The 19980-nt window shown below is 38.4% G+C and overlaps 1 protein-coding gene across 3 annotated transcripts in view; it reads right to left on the reverse strand.

Moving 5' to 3' along the window:
* LOC127975039 (glutamate receptor ionotropic, kainate 5-like) overlaps nt 1-17737 on the reverse strand; it is a 76085-nt gene extending 58348 nt beyond the window's left edge. For all 3 annotated transcript variants that reach the window (XM_052578779.1, XM_052578778.1, XM_052578777.1), the window contains exons 1-3: nt 17425-17737; nt 17151-17241; nt 12090-13239 (exon numbers count right to left, since the gene is read on the reverse strand). The gene's annotated coding sequence lies outside the window, so the exon portion shown is untranslated. The remainder of the gene's footprint in view (nt 1-12089; nt 13240-17150; nt 17242-17424) is intronic.
* Nucleotides 17738-19980: the final 2243 nt, after the last annotated feature.

The following is a 19980-nucleotide window of genomic DNA, read 5'->3' on the forward strand; positions in this document are numbered from 1 at the left end:
AGTAAAACAGACAGCGAGGACCAGTGTCGCTCCATGGCTGTTGTTACGTATGTGCTGGTGAGGCGTGATGAAGTAATTTACAGGGTTACACTTCACCAAACATGCAAATGGATGTTGAAAAGAGCGAAGGAGAAAAGGGAGGAAAGCGGCAGGTGGGGAAAGGAATAACAAAAGAATGAAAACTGTGGCTTTATTTTACAAAAGCATAAAAAGCTACAGTGTTAATGTGAGCAAAGAATTTATGCTGTAAACTGAAAAAGTCAAATTCACTGAACTTTAAAAGGAAGAAATTGAATTGTAAATATAATGTGAGTTATACATAATCTATAGTTCCAGCTGTTAGCTCTGAAGTTACATAAAAAAAAGGTCTACAAACACATGCATTATAAACATGGCAGAACCTGATCAGAATTGACCAAGTGTGACATGTTCCTGTTAGCCAATCAGATTTGAAGACCCAGTTTATAGTTTTTGTGAAGTTTAGGATTAGAATCAGTGTTTGGTGCTTGTAGATCAGTGACATTAATCTATCACTTCCTCTGATTTCAGGGATCACTCATGGTTAAGGTTAGGTTTAGGTGTAGGTCATTTTTGTACAAAATATGTTGAGAAACACATCGAGCTCATTAAAATCAGGACCTGCAGGAAACATGACTAATTTAAACTGTAAAAGACTTCAAAAATTCTAGAGTTATACGGAAAACATTTACAGAATAAATGTAACATTTTTGGAAGTTAAAAAGATATCTTATAATTTACAGTGAAAACTATAAACCAACATTCCAAGAAATGCCTGAGTGACATTGTCATGGTATTTTGTTCAAATATTTGTGTTTCTTAGTTTTTGTTATCATTTATGTAAAGTTATGCTACAACTTATGTCATCAAATTAACATTAATTGCATTTGTTCATGTGTGCTACCTTGAAGGCATTTAGTATTTGTTTGTATGACACTGTGCATCTTTTACATACTAGTATTTAACTTCATTTGTGGAAAGGCTACTATTGATAAGTGATCATCAATTCTACATCAATTCAATTCTTTTTTTATTATACAACGATAACCACCAAATGCAAGTGGTGATGAGAAAGTCATGTGATGAACCAAAGCCCATCACAAGCAGCTTTTAAATATTAACAGAAGGTGCACAGTGTCATTCACACAAGCACTAAACACCATCATGGTGAGACTCATTAAACTGAAATACGCAATAAACATTAACTTAACAACATTATATGTAACATACAACCCTAATAAACATAACAAATAAGAAAAAAATAAGAAGAAACAGTTATTTCAAAGAAAAACATTCTGAATTCTGGGAACGTCAGTTTACAGTTTTTCCCGGTTTTACAGTTTTACCGGTAATTTTACAAGAAATTACCGTTAACAGTTTTTTTTTTTCTTCATTTCTTAGTGTACACAGTGAATGGTGACAATAATTAGGTGTTGAACTCCACAAGAATGAACTCCAGACATCACAAAACAAGTTATTAAATGTGACGACAAAATGTGTGGATGCAAAATGCATGACAGCCAAACAGTACAAAACATTTAGATTTCCCTTAAAACATTCATATTCATGCTTAAACTGAATTATTTTGTTAAGTTTTCCCTCCTGAATTCAATGTTTTCAGCAGCGAGAAGAGAAAACAGATATGTGTGAGTGTGTGCAGGGATGTTTGAAAAGTGACGGAAAGGAAGACAGATAAAGATAACAATGGTATCTGAGGCATGTGATGAGGGGAGATGAATGCGAGGAGAGCGAAAGAGTGCTGGAGGGGAAGAAACAGTAGAGCTGGAGATTTAAATTAGAGCATGTAGAGGTAGTGAGGGAAGAGTTTATAATCAGTGCTTATATTACAGATAGATCTGCATCTTCATAAAGACACACACAAGAAAATCTACAGTGTTTTGGAGTTACTAAATAGTGTCAATACAAAAAAAATATATAGTTTTTTCATTAGTTTAGGCTGTAATTAAAAATACTGCAGTTTTTCCAGTGCAAAGCTACTAACAATTAGCAAAGTAGTATAGCAAAATGCTACCACACTTCAAACTTGTTCTTAGAATTCATGTAAATAGATCGATAAATCTTCATTTTCAAGCCAAGATATGACTTTTATTCATTTAAGACTCATCCGTTTTATTTACACATTCAATTCGATGTGGTTACATTTCTTTAGTCAGCGCCACTATGACTTCACAGAAATTTTTGCAGCCCAAAATGACAGAATTCACTTATGGTTTTTTTTTTTAATTGTGCCGATATTTTGGACAGTTTTTTGTGGTGATTTGCAATAAAAATCCTCTGATCATTATGTTTACGCAATCAGTTTTAATGACATTAAGAGTAGTTACCACCGGCGGCGCCAGGGGGGGTCTTGGGGGGTCTCAAGACCCTGCCAAAAAATGCCTTGACCCCCCAAAAAATATATATATTCGGGATACAGATCCAAAAATGTTTCTCTTCAAACTACGCAGAACAATAATAAATAATAATTATTTCGACATTTATTCATACACTGAACCGAGAACCGTTTCTGTCAGACGTGTCCGATTCGAGAACCGATGAGCTGATGATAACTGCGCATGCGTGATTCAGTGTGAAGCAGACTGACACAGAGCGCATCTGAACCAAACTGTTTCTTTTGGTGATTGATTCTGAACTGATTCTGTGCTAATGTTATAAGTGCGGGTAAACCAAAGGTTTGAATGAAGGGCAATCATCGCCAATGACGGCATTACATAGAGCGCAAAAGAACCGGTGAACCATTTTTTTTCTCAACTGGTTTATTTGATCGAATTGTCCGAAAGAACCGGTTCACTTGAGCACCTGCTCCTTTGCCCCTTAAGTGCCCTTTTGTCAAACCAAAATTTCCTCGCATTTTTTTTGTAATAACAAACTTTTGTGAATGCCTGCCCATGCGCAATCATAATATTAGTACAATTTATTAATAATAATTTAGCTGTAAATAAAATGACCAACATGATGACCGTTCACCTGACTACGACCTCATCCAACCGGGAAGATTCCTCATGCTGCACGCACATTTTTTAATTGCTAGAGGATATTTTCAACATCGTGGCAGCTGGTAAGTGGTGTTTCATTCTCAGCGAAGGGATTTTGATGTTAATTTACTTATTATTATTTTACAAGAACGATGTGATGTGAGAACATGCAGATATGTTGTTTATATTGCTGTGTGTAGCCTGTAGTGTAGAAGTAACACTAGCATGCTGTTTGAGGGAGAAAAGTTTCATAGGCATCGAGGGGTCTGGTGTTTTTTATGTTATTTGAATAAACCTTTATTATATTACAGTACTTATTAATTTTTAACATGTAAAAATAATTATCACAACATTGGTAAGGCTTATTCAGATTTTCTCATTCTCTGAATGATCATTATAAAAATTAAAACAATTCAGAAATGAATTAAAATATAATTATAATTTAAATGTGATGCAAATATTTTTTCTACAATAGCAACAGTGTTTACAACAGCAAGACCACTTTAGCCTGTAAACTCAATAATAGCTATCTGGAAATAAATGTAAAAATATCAATGTCAATAAAAATGCATAATATACCTGACATGAAAGTGAAGTGTGAAGGATATGAATAACAAATGTAGCCTGTCATTTGTTTACATTGCAATGGTGTTTTTGTTGTTGAGTAGCAGTAATAAGCAGTTATTAGCCATGTCCACTGTATTTTTGTTGGTTTTCATGAGACCCCCTTTGAAAAGACCAGGACCCCCCATTGCCCCCCCAATCAAAATTGTCTGGAGCCGCCACTGGTAGTTACCTGCAATTTTTCTTGTGTTAATCACAAGTAATTTAATCACTAAAATTAATTGTGGTTCGCGAAAAGATCATTTGCGAAAAGATCTCTTTCAAACAGTTTGCAAGTAAATAGGTCAGAAAGATATTAGTAGCAAATTGTGAATGACTTGTAAATTAAATACAACTATTAAATATTACACACTTTTCCCTATATAGAACCTGATGAGTGTTGAAATCATAGTGCTTTGTATGTCTGGCCAATTCCTGCTCATTTTTTTAAAAACGGCATTCACTAAAATACAGCACCAGGACAGTTGAACACTTCGATCGATTTGTTTGCACTCAGAATTCTGATAAGCTGATACTGCTTTTCTCCCATAAGGTAAACATTTTTTTGGCTGAAAAACTGCATGAATAAGACAAAAATCCATGCTGTAACACATAATGTGGCAACTGATTGAACAGCTTTTGAACAGTTTTACTACTTTAAAACATGAGCAGCTTGGCAAGCTGCGGTTTCAAAGTATCCTCCCCAACACCAGATCTAAAATGAAGATGTCTGTCGACGTTTTTACCGTCTACACCAGCTTCATACAGACCCATCAAAACCAGCCCCACTACAGCTAAATCTGTCAAAACGCCACATTCTCTTTGTAGGATACATCCAGCCTCACACGGATTCAACACATTTGAAATCAAACTTTGATGTGTGTAAAGCGGAGGAATAAGTGACAGAAAATGAATGGAAAGAGGAAAAATGATAGCCTCACTTCCGGTAGCGGTCGCTGACCTCTCTGTGTCATTAAAATGAATCCACCTTGCGTGCTAATGCCTCACAAGGATAAATAATTCAGCGCGGGCACACGCTGATGGGCCAGGCTAATTAAAGAGCAGACCGGCGGTGAGACGTCGCCACCTCACACATTTGCACCACTTAACTCAGATTGTCAAACCTTGTGGTCGTGTCCGTAACGTGGCGTGACAGCTGTCTGGGCCTCACAGGGTGGCAAATGTCAATCGATGACGGAGGTCCCTGTGCGATTGCGACGCGCCCAGCTGTTTGAAATCAAACAACAGCATACCGTGAACGCCACAACCTGCTTATTAACCTGAGGGGAAAACCATCAGAACATGGCGTTCAGGAAGAGTCGACTCGAGCGTTTGTGACAGACGCCCAGACCGTTTAACTGCTTGAGTAATTTGATGGACAGCTAGACACACACACACACACACACACGCACAATTTTTCTGAAAGCTTATAAACAGTGCTGAAAGACCACTGTACTGCTGTGTACAGTGGAGTGTTGACTGTACTTTAAAGTGAGACAAAGATGATGAAACAACAGTGTGAATGGATTAACAGTACTGTGATCAGACACTGGAAAGAAAACACATGAGCTGATATCATTTCAAGGAGACTTAATCATGAGGACAGAGTGTACCCTGACCTCGCTGTGAGGCCGTAGGCTCTATGAAAGCTGTTAGAATACTGTGACATTTACTCAAGAAAAACCAATGTAGTGCCTCGTATGAAGATGATTCCTCTCGCTCTATGGAGGGATGATATTAACTTGATAGCTAACCCAGAATGATCGTTCTGTCATCATTTACTCACCCTCATGTCAAACATTTGTGACTTTCTTTTGGTGAGCAAGAAAGAATATTCTGGGTGCTGTTCAGTAATTAGGAACTAGAAAGTTTAAATAATGTGCCGATTCTTTTGCATTCAGTTAGAATGATAGTTTTCATAAATTCAAATTCTCTCATCTTTTACTCACCCTCACAACATCCCAGATGTAGGGTTGTCTAAAGTACAGACAGATTTTAAAAGCATTAATTGATGGGTTGACTTTGTGGGGTCCTGTATACTTGCACTGTACACACTCACAGAGTTGGAATATTTTTATTTGTCTGTGTTCCCTTGAAGAGAGAAAGTATCAGACGGCATGAAGGGAGAATTAAAATTTTTAGCAGGAGTATCTTTTCAAGTGAGTGAGTTTAGAATGAGGAAAACATTTAAAGATCTTTCTCCATATAGTGGACTTCAATGGGCGCCAATGGGTTGAAGGTCTAAATTTTTTCGATACAGCTCTAAAGGGCTCTACAGCTAAACAACGGGAAATGTTCTAAAAAAAATTTAACTGATATACTTTTTAAACACAAATGCTCGTCTTGCAATAGCTCTGCTATACACATCTATGACTTCAAGCATTGAGTAATCTTGTTGGAAAGATCACGTGTGACAGGTGGAAGTACCGACCCAGTGTATACAATTGTAGAGAAGGAGGACCATTCAAAAGTTGTTGTATTTTGAATTACACATATTTATATGTCTTTGTATCACCTTATTGTTTAAAATGGCCCATTCCTGTGCGTATCCTCGATGCTTGAAGCTTAACCTAAAATATTTCTTCTTCTAGGAAAAATTTAACCCTACCAACCAAAAGTATATAAAGCTGCACTGAAACTGCAATTTGGACCTTGAAACCATTGGTCCCCGCTGAAGTCCACTGTATGAAGAAAAATCCTGTAATGTTTTCCTTAAACAAACTTAATTTCTTTTCAACTGGAGAAAGAAAGACATGAAAATGGGTGTGAGTACATTTAAATTCTGGAGTGAACTAATCCTTTAAGAACCCGATTTGTAAACAATTCACACAGATTGATCCTGTGAACTGGATCAAATGGTTCATTAAAAAGATCAGACTCAAAATAATGATTTGTTTATTAACTGGCCATCACTGTTCTCTTATACCCTCTCTTGAGACAGATTTAGGACATAGGTCAAGACTTTTGGTGAATAACGTTTTACATTTTGATTGTAGGGCATCAGAAAGCTATAAAACAGCATACAATTTATTTACTTGATACTCTCAAGCTTGACAGTTCTCCTTTAATGTTCTTACACTGAAAAAAAATTGCTTTCTACAGAACAAAGAGAGTCATATGGGTTTAGAACAAAATGAGGGCCAGAAAGATTTTGTATTTTAAATTTTTGGGTAAACTACTACTACTACTTTCAAAAACAAATTGCGACCTGTGGACATAATAGCTAATATAATATATTCCGGCAAACACGGGGACAGCAGCAAACACATCAGAGCATGTGCCCATTTCTCCTGCTGCGTTACTTGAAAGCAAACACAGCTTATGTTTATTTATTAGACGCCAGTGCAATGCACTTCAAAGGACTGTCCAGTCAGAAGCTGCCTGAGACTAAGCTCACAGAACCTGCAAATTACTTCTGCCCCTACCAGGCCCAAAATCACCTGCCAAGACAGTTACATTAGCCTTTCACTGTTTACCCTAGAGCATTAAAACAAGTTCAAGGTGAAAATCGTCACATGCCCTGTGCATATCAAAATTAGATACAACTGAGATAGATTGCTAAAATAATTGGCTCCCCTCAGTCTGACACCCCAAATTGTGAACATGTCCAATTTCCAGTGAGGAAAAAGTACAGTGGAGGTTGTGCTGGAGTTTGTTCCATCTTTGAGGTCTCAGGCTTTGCTCTTGATGGTTAATCAATAAGACATATTGCTTTGGGTCAAAAACGGGAGCTAGCTGAGCAACCATAGACACTCTGTCCAACTAAGAAAGTCAGCTTGTGTAATTTATCCATTAGATTCCGATGTTGCACTAGTGAGTTTCCTCATTGCCGACATGGTTTCTGTGATTTTGCCAAGTAAGACATGTTCCTGGATCAACATTACTGTCAAAAAAAATCCTAACCCTACCCATAATTTATTCCTAAAATCAGTGGGAAAGTATAGTTGATTAACATCGGTGTAGTAGCACTTAACCCTGGGTTTAAGCCTAAAATAGGTATTTTCTGAAAAGTTATATCTCAATTTTGATTGGTTGATTGGAATGTTGTGCCAGGATCAACAAGGATGTAGCTACTTGGTGAAATCAGACTCGCCTTGCCTACATAGGCATTTGACTCCAATGACAGCATCTTAACTCAAATGGGATAGCCTTTTCCACAAATGACACATGCAATGATGACTTGCACATGCTATATACCAAATGTATAGGGACAAGAAATATACTCCACCACAATAAGAAAAAAAAAAAAAACTCAAAAAATCTAATTTAAAACACATATTGCACGTTCATAGAAATTAGCTTCCATTCTATATTTAATTTGGTTTTAAAGTTTAAATTCTATGACTCTAAAAATGTCATGTGGTGTAACCATGTAAAAAATAACATTAACCTTACGTGTGTGTACCTTAAAGAGCACCTATTATGTCCTTTTTTAAACAAGATGTAATGTAAGTCTGATAATATTAAGTCTAATATAAGTTTCTGGGGATTAAAGCACGTGGATTTTTATAATCAAAGGATGGTTGTGTACACATACTGCCAACACACATTTATGTTCAATCAACATGTAAAAGTGAATTTTGCATTATAGATGCCCTTTAAAGCTTTCAATTAGTCTAATTCCTCAAAGCATTACTGTACGATCCACTTCCCCATGATTCATTTGCTTTTCAAGCCATTTCCTACATCATCTCTCTGAGTGGCTTGTCTTTAGGGTGAGATGGTTGAGGGCTAACTGCAGAGATGTGAGAACCCGAGTTCACCTGCGCTCTGTGTGCTTATGAAAGAGGGTTGCCATTGATTTTGCACTGTGAAGGACTAATAAAGATGGATCTTTTTCAGAGCAGGACTGAAATGAGGGCCTAAAGGTAAGAACCACAGACAGGCAAAGCTAGTTGTCCTTAATGGAAGATTGATTTTAATTGTGACACCACCTGATTGGCTCAGTTCTAAATGAATGAAAGAGGAAAAAAAGAGATGGAAATGAAAAGCAGAGAGTGACCAATGTATTTTCTCTAAAGCAAAAGCACTTCAAAAGCATTACCATGACTCGGAATGTTTTTTTTCTCTATTCAACATTATGTTTTTCTTGAGGGGGTAAAAGGGTATCATTACTGTCATGAAGAAAGCTTCAAAAAGGTCTGAAATAACACCAGCAATCATTTTCATTTTCCTTTCTAAAAATGCATTCCAGAAAAGGTTGCAGTCCAATTTTTGCTCTCACCTTTATTTAAAAAAATTAATAAATAAAAAATCAACAATTTATTTTCATTCTTATAAAAGGTAGTACACAGAACCAAGTATGCCTCTTTTTTTCTTTTATTTAAAGTACACCCTTGACTTCTGACTGTGGCACACTCAGACTTAAATATTAGAAGCTAAATTATGCCGAGTGTTGGAGGAAATGGCTTGTAATGAAAGCTTTTGCGCACATGGCTCAGTAGAACTTGAGATTTTATTGCACTTTCTGAATCAGATCAGACCGCTCTCAGCAACCAATCACTTGTTGTTAGTTAATAAAAGTCTACCAATGCTTGAGTGCCGGTAGATATGCACACAAACACACACATAGAGATTCTTGGACATTTCACTTATGAAACACAGACCTCCAGAGACAATCAAAAATTTAACTTAAAGAGTTTTACCGAAATACAGGAAAACAATACAAAAATTATTTTAGATTTTGAGTCTATTGTTGGTTTGAAACCATGTAGTTTATACACTTTTTATTCTGTGCATCACCCATCTGCATTATTCCTTTTATATATTTCTAGCGTTCTTCTTGGTATTCTCATCACTCAAACCAAGAATTTGTTTTATGCTTTACTCAGCACACTGCGACTCGGTACTGCACAACAATGCACTAGAAACTAGTAAATATGCCATTTGCAAGCCATACCGGTCACATTTTGCATCCCCAGTGCACATTTCCAAACAATACATAACTCAAACGAACCTTCAAGGGCTTGAAGAACAAACCACACTAAGCTCCATTCAGTGAAGAACCAGTGATTCTCTCTTCGCTGCTGCCAGAAACAGCTCTGCTAGAGATCTCTCTGACATTACAATAAAGCTGCTTTTTCATCACCACTGTTGAACCCTTCTCATGTCCTCCTGTGCGACAATCACAGTTTTATGTCCGCGCTTGGCCTTTCCAATTTCAGTGAATATTACTTTGCAGGAGGTTTTCCAAACAGGTAGAAATAAATCTGGTTTATATTGAGGGATATTCTCGCAGAATCTTTTTTGGCACAATTATATAGACACATATCAGTCCAGGCAGGGCCTCATATTTGAGACACTGTGAAATCCTACTAGCTTTGCGGTTTATTCCAAGTAGGCTACGATATCAATCCCATTCATCACTTCTGTCAGCACAGAAGCTGATAAGACCGGCATGATCTTCCTGTAGTATCTTATAATGGTGTGAATGTGTGAAGTAATGTAACTTAACTAATAACAACTGGCAGTTTATTACAGGATATTAATGAGGATATTAAGAAGCTGCTTCCTAATGTTAACAAATCTGCAAAGGTTTATTGCTGAACGTTTCATTTTAGTGCCGTGCAAACTCTGGTAATGCTTTTGGACACCTGTGCCTCTCCCAGTATTTGTAGCCCAGACAGAAGTAACAACAGTCACTGCCATGGCAACAGTACATGCTGATGTCAAAGCGGCAGCTGGCGTGTGCATTCAGACTCTGGATTGGTGACAGTAATGTTAATTAAGCATCAAAAACTCCAAAGGCTAGAAAACATGCACATATCTGCACCAGCAACAGAAGATGGACATCAGTTGGATAGGGATAGTCCAAAAGATGTTGTTATTCACACAATACAGCAGGTAGAGAGACAGCAAGACAAAATGACATGCTATTCTATTAAAGCAGAGACACATCCATTATGTCAGAAAGGATTTGCTAAACCTGTGTAGAGCAGTCACACGCTGAGGAGATTACATAATGCCTCTAGTTTTCAGCTTCAAATGAGACATTAAATGGATTATTCACCCAAAAAAATTAAGTTCTGCCATTATTTACTCACCCTTCATGTGATGCCAAACTTATATGATGTTATATTTTGCAGAGCACACAAAGAAGAACTTTCCAAGAATATTTTGATCACTACATGTGCTTGTCACACTTTTTTCACACGGTTACAGTGAATGTAGACTGAGGCTTTCACGAAATCAAAAATAATGCATAAGCACCGTAAAAAAAAATTTTTTTTTATCTAAACCATAGACTGCAGTGTTCCACCAAACTGTGCAATACAACTACTGTTGAGTTCTGCCTCGAGGTCCTTCCTCGCTTTCATTTGCCTCTTTCCTTTCTGTTTTTAAAGAAATGTAGGGTTTTATTTAGCAAGACCGTAGTAAATTTAATAGAAGTGAAAGTAAAGCCAGTAAAGCATTGTTATTACAAAATCTATTTCAATAAGATGCTATTCTTTTAAACTTTCTAGTCATCAAAAAAGCATTAAAATTTATCACAGATTCCAACTGCTTTTAACACTGATCATTAGTAGAAACCAAATAAGCATATTAGAATGATTTCTGAAGGATCACATGACACTGAAAACTGGAGCAATGATGCTGAATATTGAATATAATGATGCAGCTTTGCCATCACAGGAAAAAAGTACATTTGAAAATATATTCAAATAGAAAAAGAGTTTTAAATTGTTATGATATTTCACAATATGAATTTATCTCCTGATCCTGATGAATAAATGCAACCTTGGTGAGCGGTAGAAACTGACTTCAAATATTTTAATCTCAAATTCAAATCTCATACATATTCGGTGCACTCCAATTGACTGACACATCTAACATCAAACTTAGATGTTAGCACATAACACTTCTTTTGGGTTGATCAGTTAGCAATAAAGGAGTTTGGAACAGCACAAGGGTGAGCACTGAGCAAATGACAGAGCAGTAATTCAGATTCTGCTAGACTTTTCTCACATTCCAATCTGGATCCTAAATGCGAACGAGAAGCTCCGATAGGTCTATTACATGCCTGCCTACAAAAACCCATAAACGCACTCCATTTACTCAGAAGAGGATATTCAGGCCCGCAGAGCACCATGGGAAGTGCGTGCGGTGGGAGTGTGGTGATGTTATTCATAGTTCACTGAGCTGTTTAAGGGCACATCCCTACTCACTTTCAGGTGATGGAGGGAGTCGGATCGTCCCAGTCCTCATACTATGATGGTTACACAAGAGAAAACAAAACAAATGAGTTGAACTTCATCTAATGGGCAGTGACAGAGTAAGGTGGGCGTCACAGCGATAAAAAAGCTCATATTGTCTGCGAAGCAAAAACACATGTACCATCACTTCAAGCGTACCAGGTTACATGAACAGCAGAACAAACAACAAGCTTAAAGCCTTTTAAGCCTAAACAACTGTTACAGATTCATTCCAAATGCTCACTCATGCACACACACGGACAGGAATAAAAATACTCACAGAATGAAGCGGACCGGGTCAGGGACAGAATGCCATGGATTTCTGTGGTGACAAGTGAACGCAGTCCTCCGGGGAATCGCAACACGTCTGCTAGGATGACAGGTTGAAAGTCACAGAAAGGGAGTGGTGTGGAGAGTCTCAAAAAGGAGAAGGTATTCCAGCTAGAAATTATCCATCTGAGAGCCCTTCACAAGCTGTGATTCTTATAATAATCCACTTTGAGGGGACAAAAGTCGTTTATTCTTATTTTTACAAAGCTCAAGCACTCAGAAAAATAACCCCACCAATGGGCACCAAAAATATGGTGAGAGGAAACCGAAGTGTCACTGTTACTTATTTATTTTTCTCTCTCGTGCACGCACTGTTAATGTTGACCCTCCAGGCTTTAACACAAAAATGGGAGGGAGCTGCAATAACGGCCAATTCTCAGAATTCGGCACTCCAAGAGACAATCACATGCTCCCACATGCACATTCGCACACTTATGCACTCTCCTGCGCACACATAGAGGCTTTGGATATACATTGGCGTCTAGCTGCCTCTTCCTGTCAGCCTTTGGCACAAACCCTCATCCATCGCTGCAAAGGCCTTGCATACACGCACAAAAACACTCAAACCCAGTCAGCACTTTCACCCTGCTTTCCTCTGCCACCTCACTCTACCTTACACGGTATTGCTTTTAGTTTCACAGAGAATTGTTTCTAAGGCCCACCTGCCACATATGATGAAGGGGAGCATTGACTTGAGCAAAGAAACTAGAATAGATTAAAAACATATAGCGGAAGATTTGAAGTCTCAGAGCAAAAGTCCTCCAGAATAAGTGTAGCTCAAGTGTCTGGGAGGATGAACTGATTAAGGAGCCCAGCGCTCAGGTGGAGATGTGGAGAGAGCGGCTCACGCTCTGTTCTCCAGCACCCTCATCAATCCAGCTATCCCTCCAATTCCCACGGCTCCTCCCTTCAGGAGTTCAGGAATGAGTTTTGGCAAGAACACTCCCTCTGTCCTCGGAACGGCACCTCTGGGATGGAGGCAGATCGAGTTATGGCTGCTCCGAGGTCCGTGGAAGCAAACAGAACCGGAGGGGCGTCACATCCGTCGCCGCACTGAGAATTTCCTCATCTGAGTCTCGTGCCCTTGCATTGCTTAAGACCTGAGGAAAAACAGTGAGAAATATGCATGATCAATTATTCATTATGCTGTAGTACAGACGGCAACCTTCAGTACTGATATGACTGTCCTACTACGATGGAGTTTTGATATACCATACTGATTTTTCTGAACTAAAACCAAAATGTCATTATAGAACTTCCAGACTCACATTTCTTATTCACAAGAGTAATTCAGTTACACCATGCGTGTATAACAGCGAGAGTACTGTGTCAGTGCAACAGTGTAATGTTATTGAATGGATGTGCTCAAACGTGACAAGATCATTACATTGCAATCAATATCCAATCAAAACACAGCCTCATTATCATACAATAAAAGCACTGAAGTACTCTATCATGACTGAACTGACATTAGCTGCTACTAATAATGCCTAACTATGAATGTCAGGGACAAATACGGTAGTAATGTGTAACACTATTTACTTCCTTAATGGATGTTTCTGCTTCACTGTTGCACGTTGTTACAAATAAAAAAGGTCTTTAATAAGTAATAACTTATAAATCTTTAAACAAAAAGAGACATCTTTCTTTTGGCCACACAGGCTATTGCATATATTAATCAACAGCCAAACAGGCATTGTTTTAGCAAGTTAGCATTTAAATATGTCCTTATTCTTACATCTATTGTACTTTTTGTGATAAACTGAATTCTCTCCCTATTCTTTTTCTCACTGAATATCATCTTTCATTTAAGAATACATGAATAATAAATAATAAATAAATAGTTTACTGGCTTTTGGTTATTTTACATTTGTTATATAAAATGGAAAGTATTGGCATATTTAACCTAGACTTAATATTTAACAAGCAAACACACAATAGTCAAGGGATTTGAAGCAGATTCGTTTGGACCTGGCCAAGGGTTCCCAGACTGACTAATTGTAGATGGTCACGAGAAATAACAGCCTCATCAGAGCGTAAAACTCTCTGGTGAGACGCACTGTTCTATTAATAAGAAAGGAGAAGGTAATTAAAGGTGGATCCTCTGGCGTGGAGCTGTTCTATCCAGATTCTTATTTCCATACAATTCTTCATGTCATGCTTTGATTAGGAGGGTGTCTCCCTCATCAGCAGGACTGATATGAAGGGGAGGAGGAGGAGAGGGGTGAAGGGAGACAAAAAAAAAGGGTGATGAGGGAATGGAGAGGAAGCGTCATGGACGGTGGCAGAGTGAGAATGAGACCTTAAAAAAGGACTGCATTAAAAAGATATGCTCGGTTAGACAAAAAAAAAAGAGGACAGGAGATGTCTCGGAGAGGTGTAGAGACAAAGAAGGATAGACAGACAGAAACAGAAGCTAAGCGAGAGAACAGTAGAGACAGAATGTGAGAATAACTACTGGGAGGTCATTTATGCAGATCTAGAAGCAGAATTCATATTTGAGCAGCACACCCCCAGAAATACATTACAGTGCACAATCAAAGAAAACAAAAATGCTATCTTACCGAACATAAGGGTTTAAATAATAGAATTATTTAATTTAACAGTATGTATCTCCCATGAAAATACCGTAAAACCTTAACATTTACCTCAAAGTCAGTGGTACTGTCAAAGCGTGCTTTTAGATAAAGATGATATGTTACACCAAGTAACTGTACTTGAGTATTTGCAAGGACTCAATTTCTTGGTTTTAAAATAAATAAAAAAGCTCTGTATTCCACATAATTGTGTGATACCTATTAGCAAATTTCAAGGGTAAAAGGTCCCCTTGTTTAGTGCCAATAGTGTATTGATGTATAGAGCACAGCTCACACAGAAGTCACTTTCAAACCAAGCAGCTTTCGGCTGGTCAATGTGGCAAGTCCATGAATTTTGTGTGGATTCCGACTGACTGGATTTAACCCTTGAAAATTCACTGTACAACTGTAAATGTGATCGCACCTTTACGGGTGGGTTATTTTGACCTGGCCAGGAACCAACCACTTAGCAACCATCCAGAACACCCTAGCAACCACACAATAATATGCAAACACCTATTAAAATGATATCAGAAATAAAAAAAATGATGCCCTGGAAACAGTCTAGGCTGTGGTATTGAGTTTGGCATGGGAAAATAATTAATTAAAATACTCATGCAAAAAAGTATTTTTAAATTAACAACTAAAAACTTGAAAATGTATGAAATGAGAGCAGATCACAGTCCTGACACTGGTGTCTCTTTTGCTTATGAGACACGTCGCTCTCAAGAGTCTCTTACTCAAGTGTTCCTCTTTTCTTCTCTATTCCATCCCTTCCTCCTATTCAGACAGCCTCCTCTCTTACTCTTTCTTCCAACACAGACAAGTCATTCTTCATGCTCACACAACTATATAAACAGGGCTGAAGGCCCACTGACTCGCAAACCCTGTAAAATGGTTTATAAGGCTAGAAGGTGGGGAGAGGCGGGGGAAGATGGACACTAAAATATATCCAGGCCTGAACTGTGACCTTTTAAAGCATTCTAAAACACTACTGATTAATACACAACCATCAACACACAAATAAACCAATGGGAGCATTTAGCATGTTAGCAGACTGTCACTTGTGTGAGAGTGAGCAGGTGAGATGTGGTGTGTGCATCAGGTGGGAAGATACAGAGACAAAAGGTCAGATATCTGGATTGATGTTATGTGAGAAATCCACATCGCAGGCAGAAGACAACAGCTGCCATGTTCTCATCACACACACACAAAGTGCAGAAAATGTGAAAAAAGACTGAAGCTACATCTGAGTGAGTGAGCTGGATCTGGCTGTTAACAGTGAGCAACAGTGTCCACCACACAGATATAACACACACACACACACAGCAGCAGTGCCAATGTGTGCAACAGGAAAAAATTCTGCCTTCACCCTGAATATAAACTAACTGTGGAAAATGTGCACAAATCTTCTTAATCTGTTGGTCTTGTTTAAGGATCTAAACAGCCTGAAAATAAGATAAATTTACTGAACAAAATGATGAAACAAAATATTTTTTTAAAAACATTTATTTTTCTTATGGACCCTGTGTTTTATGCATAATCCTCAAACTATGATAGATTTACATTATAATTTGTGTTAAATTAAATTAACTAAATGAAAATAAATAACACACACATTCCAAAAAAATCCTTGTTTTAAGAACAAATGTAACTATTTAAAAAGGTTTATGCTCAAAACAAGGAAAATCGGCTGGAAAATGGAAACTTCAACAAACAAAGATATATAGTCAGTCTGTACAAACAAGTCCCTCTTATCTTACAAAATTACTTTTTACATTTTCCAAAATAAAGTGAATCTTGTTTTAAGAATTTTTAGATATTTACTTAAATATACAAGAACAAACATTAAGAAAATAATACACTTATGAGTTATGCTTAAAATATTTTTCTTTTTGGCATTTATTTGATGTTGTTTGAAGTATAAATCTATAACATTTATTGAAATGTATGTTTAAAACAAGAAAAACCAAATGCCAGTGGGGTAAAAAGACCTACTTCAAGAAATGTTCTCTGAAAACAGATTTTGTATTACTTAATAAAAACAACTAAAATATTTAAACATCTTAGTTTGGATCTTTTTCCTAGAAACGCAGGCAAACTACTAATTAAGAAAATGATTATTCCCAGTGTACGAATAAAGAAAGAATCAGTATAGCAGAGGAGAGGAGAGAGGCAACCAATACAAATTTCTTTCAAATGTGCAAGTAGAAGAAGACAGCCAGCTCTCTCTGACTCAGACTAGAGGATGGAGGAAGAATAAAAAATAGGGAGCTCAGGAAACAGGGGAAAAAATCTGAACGGTGCACTGAGATTTAACGAAACAGCAAATGAGAAATTCATCAAGAGTGATGCCAGAGGACATCCTATGACAGAAAGAAGATCTAGAGAAAAACCAGAAAACTGGAGAGAGCGTGAGAGTGTTGGAAACTCACCCCTGTGTGAGAGTGGTCCTCCTCAGGTTAATACAATCCCTGCTCTGTGGAACCATTCTGGGCAGAGCCTGTTTGGAGCACCGCACACTGTCTACAGAATACCAATCACACACCGGCAACACACACACACACACAGTCAGTCAGTCAGTGAGCGAGCGGCATGGCATTCTCTTTCACTCAGTGTTTCAAAAGCAAGCCACCACAAAACAGTAGTTGTGCTTTATGAGCTGTGAACGAAACGGTCATAATGCAATAAGCTTTGACACAAACGTACACAGAGATAAACACGGTGAGACGCAGTTCCAACGACGACCCCAGTGATGGGAGACAACAGGCCGATCTGCTCAGGAACTGAAGATGAGAGGATCGTGTGAAGCTCCTCCGGTGCACCTCCTCTTTTCCTTCTGTCTTCTCACTCACTCTCTTCAGCGTCGAGCATCAAGAGGCTCTGTAATGTTTCTCTTCTACCAACTGTCCTTTTTTTCCTTTGCTTTCCTTTCTTTTTCAAGTACCTAACAATGTTCATAGCTGTAATTCCAAAGCACAGCAGTGCAAGCTGCATTCACTCGGTCTTCAAACCCCCTCCCTTCCTCATATGCACTCTCTCTCTCTCTCTCTCTCTCTCTATCATTGTATCCCCCTACCTCCTCTGCTCTCCCTCCAATCCAATCAGCTCTCACTCCTTCTCTCGCTGCTCCTTCCTGCACCCCTTTTCTCCTTCTCTCTCCTCCTCCTCCTCCTCCTCTTTCGAAAGCAAATATCAGCCAGCATCAGTGAGATCACAAGCTTCTCACACAAGTGTTCAAATAAGTATAGAAAACAGTCACAAAGGTAAAACACTTGACGTGCCTTGACGCAGCAGCACAATGCTAGGTAACAGACGCCACAATGTCAACTCAAACTACAAACTACAACTCAAACTTGTACCGATTATTTGAAGCATTTGAATAAAGTTAACAAACTAACACAGAGATAGAAACCCAACAGGTTATACGTGTACTAAAATGATTGTAAAACTAACACACACACACACAATGTTTTTTTTTTACCTATTTGACAAAAGGAAAAAGAGAAAACAACAGACAAAAAAAAAAGGTTTATTCACTGACAGTCAGATTCCACATGCACACTGACATTCCTAATCCTACCAATTAACTTCTAATCATTTGATAAGCATGTGTGTCGTGTCTCTTTAAGGGTTGTCATGTGCACCTGTTGTTAAGCAGGAGTCCCCTTCACTGCAGCCCTGTTTGTCTACACACTGGAGAATCATCCAGCCCTCTCTCTCTTTTCCTGAAATGGCTAAATATGCATTCAACAGCTGTCTCTCCACCTCTGCTCTGCAGCCTCATCAGCACAGAATCCCCTTTTGATGCAACCGAGCAGACTCTCCAATATGACACGAGGCACAAATCTTGCACTGGGATGACGCCGTTTCAAAGCCTTGTGTTCTATACCTGTAACTGGAGGTAAATCCTTGAATACAACCCTCATTTCCATAAGATTCCCTTGTTATTCTTACAGAGACAAGCAGAAACCCAAGGGTACAAGGCTGAGAGAGAGAGAGAGAGAGAGAGAGAGAGAGAGGAGGGACTGAATGGGAGGGGAAGGAGGGACACGGACGGAAAATGATGGAGTGAATGGGAAGAGGGATGAGGGAATGGAGGTGGGATAGGGAGAAGGAGGGAGTGGGAAAAGGAAAGAGAGAGAGAGAGAATTGACATTCAGCCTGTGCACTGTGCCTCACTGGTGGAATAATGATTAGCTACTCAGTATTCCAGTCACATAGCCTCTACAATAAATGGGGGGGAAAGAGTGGGAGCGAAAGAGAGAGAGAGAGAGAGCGAGAGAGAGAGAGAGATGGTATAGCAGTGTAATGAGAAGGACCGGCAAACAGAGCGCGCGTGTGAAAGAGAACAGGAGAGAAACGGACCCAACTACACCAGATAAGCATGGCAAACCTTTAAACAGGAGGCTTCGCAAACATGTAGCCATTTCAGAAACACACATGAACATGATATGTTATTTCCCACCAGCGCTGAAGCTGGTGTATGATAGCTAAATCAGCATATCCACACCTCATTCATCACGTTTACCCTCTCTCTCGCTCTCAAACACACAAAGACGAAGGGTCAGCGCAATCCATGAGGGCCAGAGCTTCTTTTCTATATACAAACAAGCTCATGGGTCTCTTTCGTTAATGAATATATATACCGCAGCATCACACATACACGCGCTGCAGTACGGATATAGCACACACACATACACAGAGGGGCAACACACAAGGGGGAACACTTTGTCAAAGTCACAGTAGGTACAGCTACCTCAGCAAAGAGACAGATGCAGAGAAAGAGAGGACTTATATGCACATGCCACAAAAATATGCATCATCGTCCAAATATCTTTATCATTTAAACACAAACACAGATCTCATCACATCAAAGTCGCTCACTGAACAAGTAAAACAGGTGTAGAAGAATCAGGGTCAGACATTTGCGGTCCGTCTATACCTGACACTCGTAGTCTTTACTCACTGGTGTATTGTAAGGTCAGCAGGTTTCAGCTCAGCACTGAATATGCAGCCTCACGGCTTGTACTCGTGGGTAGATATTTATAGAATTTACAAGATTAAACAGTATGAAGGATAAAGGCGAACTAAATGGTTTTATTCTTCAAGGCTTATTGACCGAGGAAATTACACAGCTTTTTGTTTTCCTTTTTTTATAATATTTTATCAGTTCATCTTCACTGTATATGATTCAAATAATTTTCTCAGATAAAACATCATAGAGTTTGATACCTGTTTAGCTCAATGAACAGAATCTGTGCC

The sequence above is a fragment of the Carassius gibelio genome, chromosome B16 (assembly GCF_023724105.1).
Source record: "Carassius gibelio isolate Cgi1373 ecotype wild population from Czech Republic chromosome B16, carGib1.2-hapl.c, whole genome shotgun sequence".
NCBI classification, from domain to species: domain Eukaryota; kingdom Metazoa; phylum Chordata; class Actinopteri; order Cypriniformes; family Cyprinidae; genus Carassius; species Carassius gibelio.